This window comes from Arachis ipaensis, chromosome B09 (assembly GCF_000816755.2).
Source record: "Arachis ipaensis cultivar K30076 chromosome B09, Araip1.1, whole genome shotgun sequence".
In the NCBI taxonomy this organism is placed as follows: domain Eukaryota; kingdom Viridiplantae; phylum Streptophyta; class Magnoliopsida; order Fabales; family Fabaceae; genus Arachis; species Arachis ipaensis.
Genome location: NC_029793.2, coordinates 10666075 through 10670302, shown reverse-complemented (window position 1 = coordinate 10670302; position 4228 = coordinate 10666075). Strand labels below are relative to the sequence as shown.

Genomic DNA, 4228 nt, shown 5'->3' with positions numbered 1-4228 from the left:
TTTTTTTTTTTTTTTTTAACCCAGACCCAAAATGACGCCGTTTATAAAGAACTTGCCGGTTTCAGATCCGGTTCAACCGTCTGGTTCTCGTCAGTTCAACGGTTTCATACAATTTTCAATTCGATGGTTTTAGGCGTCAGACTGGACCGTTTTTATTGTCGATTTTGGGTTAGACTGGTTAAATTGGCCGGTTCGATCTGGTTTTCATAACCATGGAGTATAATTATGATCAATTAAGGTCAGTTAGTATCATTTATATTTATATAGTATATCTGTGTATTTATTGTAGGATTTTGTGCTTTTATTGCTTTGATTCTTCTAGCACTTATATATACCTTTGTACATTGTACCTTTCAACTCACACTCAATAATACACTCTTCAGAATACTCTCTTGTTTTCTAACATAGTATCAAGAGTATAGGTTTTTTTCCCATGAAAATTCATTCATATCCCTTTGTTTTTTTTCTTTTGGCAGTGATCTTTGCCCTCATTTTTTTATCCTTTTTCGATGTTTTGGTTCATCACTGCCGTTGCCACCGTGTTCGTCTCTCACGATTCCAACGCATCCAAAATCGTTGTCGGACTTCGCCGGACATGCCGCCATGCACCGCTTGAAGTCCCCTGTCCGTTTGAGGTTCTTCTCCTTCCAGATGCCTCCAGCGTCATTGGATCAACGGCTCTCCATTGCACCACATGTCACGCCAGACACCTCCATAGATCCACTGTTCAACCCACGCCTCTGCTGACCCAACCTGACCAGCTTCATGACCCACGTGCCATCTCATCGCCGCCTAAAAAAATATATCTAAACACATAACATAATGTGAAGAGGCAACACAACTACACAAGAGATTAACACAATGGTCTGTTCAAGCTTGCATAACTTCCTGAAAAGTAGTACTTTTCATGGATCTAAACACATACACAAACACAAATAATTATTAATTCAATTTAACAACACTGCCTAATTATTTTCTATAACTTAGTCCATATTTTTCAGTTGTTTTGAGAACAACCCTTTTGTGTAACCTCCAATTATCACGTAAAAGAATCTTTGCCCATATAATATATAAAAGTTCAAGAGTTCCAAATCAACAACAATAAATACCTTAACATTGCCACATATCCAAATCAAAATAACAAGACACAAGCCAAAGATTCAGTTGGTAAGAACACAGTCACAAAATAAAGATGTTGAAATTCAAGTTTCTTCAGACTCTTCTGTTGATTTTCTGTGCCAAACACACCATAGCAGAAACAACATAGAACAATCCAAAAAAAACATACATAGTCCACATGGAGAAGTCCACTATGCCAGCAACTTTCAATGATCACCACAATTGGTTTGAATCATCATTGCAATCACTATCAGAATCAGCAGAGATGCTATACACCTACAAGCATGTAGTCCATGGCTTCTCAACAAGGCTAACTAACCAAAAAGCTGAGGTGCTCTCGAAGCAACCAGGAATCCTTTCGCTCATGCTGGCAAGATTGAAAATTATCACGTCTGAGCAATTGCTGGCAAGATTTTCATCAATAAAATTTCAATAACAGCAACAAATAATCAACAAAAACCCAATCAAAAACCATAACTGAAATCAGCAAGGCAACACTGCACTAACAGCAGCTCTCAAAGGATACACACAATCAAAAACACCATTATCAACAGCACAACAGATTGAACAGAGCCAGGAATCAAGAACAATCAGCAACAAATAATAAACCTGAAATCAATAAATCTATCAAAAAAAAAAAATCAAACACAGCATACTTAGAAATTAAAAAAGGCAGCTGCAGAGTACCAAATTCATTTTAACCAATAATTTCAACAACACAAAATCAATGATTATATTTTCATTCACATTCAAAAATCAGTCTCACTAAACAGAGCATGAAAGGAAGAGCTGAAAAAACATGTAAGCAGTGACACTAACCTTTGATGGAGAGCAGGACGACGAAGAGACGATGGTGAGCGGCGAAACAAACCACAGACGATGAGCCACACGACAGCGAGCAGCTTGAATCCTCAAACAGAGAAGCCACGGGAGATAGGGACAACGTGCCGAGCTAGAAGAGGATGGGTTCGGTATAGGGCGAAGGAGGAAGGAGTGGAGGCGCCGACAACCACGGACGGCAGCGGCAAAACCGTTGAAGAAGCTAGGGTTTTGATTTGGGTAATTTTTGAACGGGCTATTCTTAGTGAGTGAGGTGAATCATGAAGGATGGGGTGGTGGGGGAAGGAGTGGGTGGGTAACGCGTTGGGACTTGGGAGGGTTTCTTCTTTTTTTTTTTTTTAACCCAAACCAAAAATGACGCCGTTTATAAAGAACTTGCCGGTTTCAGATCCGGTTCAACCGTCTGGTTCTCGTCAGTTCAACGGTTTCATACAATTTTCAATTCGATGGTTTTAGGCGTCAGACTGGACCGTTTTTATTGTCGATTTTGGGTTAGACTGGTTAAATTGGCCGGTTCGATCTGGTTTTCATAACCATGGAGTATAATTATGATCAATTAAGGTCAGTTAGTATCATTTATATTTATATAGTATATCTGTGTATTTATTGTAGGATTTTGTGCTTTTATTGCTTTGATTCTTCTAGCACTTATATATACCTTTGTACATTGTACCTTTCAACTCACACTCAATAATACACTCTTCAGAATACTCTCTTGTTTTCTAACATAGTATCAAGAGTATAGGTTTTTTTCCCATGAAAATTCATTCATATCCCTTTGTTTTTTTTCTTTTGGCAGTGATCTTTGCTTTATCCTTTTTATCCTTTTTCGATGTTTTGGTTCATCACTGCCGTTGCCACCGTGTTCGTCTCTCACGATTCCAACGCATCCAAAATCCTTCGCCGGACTATCTTTTCGATTTTCGATTCTGTCCTCTATTTTTTCGTTTTCTACCCCAAATTTGTAATTTTCTCTCCTCTCTTTGATCTATGTATCTATTAGTATGGAAAAATTAGATGTTTTTGCTGCCACAGACAGAAAGAGTAAATTAATTGTAACCATTTTGACATGGCAGACAGTGGGACTCTTTCTAAGGTTTTTTGGCGAGATCTTTTCGATTCTGTCCTCTATTTTTTCGTTTTCTACCCCAAATTTGTAATTTTCTCTCCTCTCTTTGATCTATGTATCTATTAGTATGGAAAAATTAGATGTTTTTGCTGCCACAGACAGAAAGAGTAAATTATGTCGAAATTGTAACCATTTTGGACACCTTTTCTCATACTATCCTTCTATTGAATGTCGCAAATGCCAATAGAAAGGTCACATTAGCTACAATTGTCCACACCTATTTTGCCATTATATTGCAAGCTCTCAGGATATTTGATTACTACCTGTCCTACTCGCCCACCACGTCCTGATAAACTCAAGTATCATTCTCGTCCCAATTTCTCTAAGAATATGTCTGCTTCTGTTATTGCTGTTACTACAGAATCTACCAATTCTGCAACCTTGAATGTGATCCACTAGCAAGACCACTGAAAGATAACACGAAGGCATAAATAAGTGCAGTGACAAGAAAGAAGAGAGCCTTAGGCGTTCTTTTTTCCTTGAATGAAAATTGAACAAGCATAGTAATAACTTAAAACCTTCTACTACCAAGTTCAATACATGAATACCATGTATGATAAACAAATTCTTTCTCTTCGTGGAGAGAAATAAACTATGGAGAAGTTTGGGGACCAGGGAATTGAGACAGTGACATAAATATATTCTCTGGTTATAAGCCCAGCCATATGAAAAACGATGAAGCTCTTGATTACAGATGAAAGAAACAGGAGAATTTGTTAGAACTCACCAAATCATGAAGCAGCTTCTGATTGCGCGAAGGAATCTGACAGTGAGACTCGATGGAAGAAGACGACGAGCCCCAGGACCTGCTGTTTCTGCCGTCGGCAATGAAGAGCGCAACGAAGGCGCGCGACTGTGCACAATGTAAGAACCCACATTTTCACGTAAAACCGTTTTAATAAAATAATTTTAGTGCCCAGAATAGATTCAAAATTTAGAAGTTTTAATTTGAAAATATAAATGTGAAATTTGATTTTAGTGAATTTTTCTGAGCTGGAAAATATATCTGTTTCGAAAAATTTTGTAAAAATGCGTACTGGCGCTTAAGCTGGCAATACCGGCTTTAGTCTGTTTAGTACCGTGTATTTTGGAAAATAATATTTTAAAAATTAATTTATTATTTTGAAAGGAGAAAAAATA

The 4228-nt window shown here is 37.7% G+C and overlaps 1 long non-coding RNA gene across 1 annotated transcript in view; it reads right to left on the bottom strand.

The window, feature by feature from the left end:
• The window catches only part of LOC110266709, a 3383-nt gene extending 1390 nt beyond the window's left edge, over positions 1-1993 (bottom strand). Inside the window, exon 1 of the long non-coding RNA XR_002354207.1 lies at positions 1939-1993. This is a non-coding gene — a long non-coding RNA (uncharacterized LOC110266709). The remainder of the gene's footprint in view (positions 1-1938) is intronic.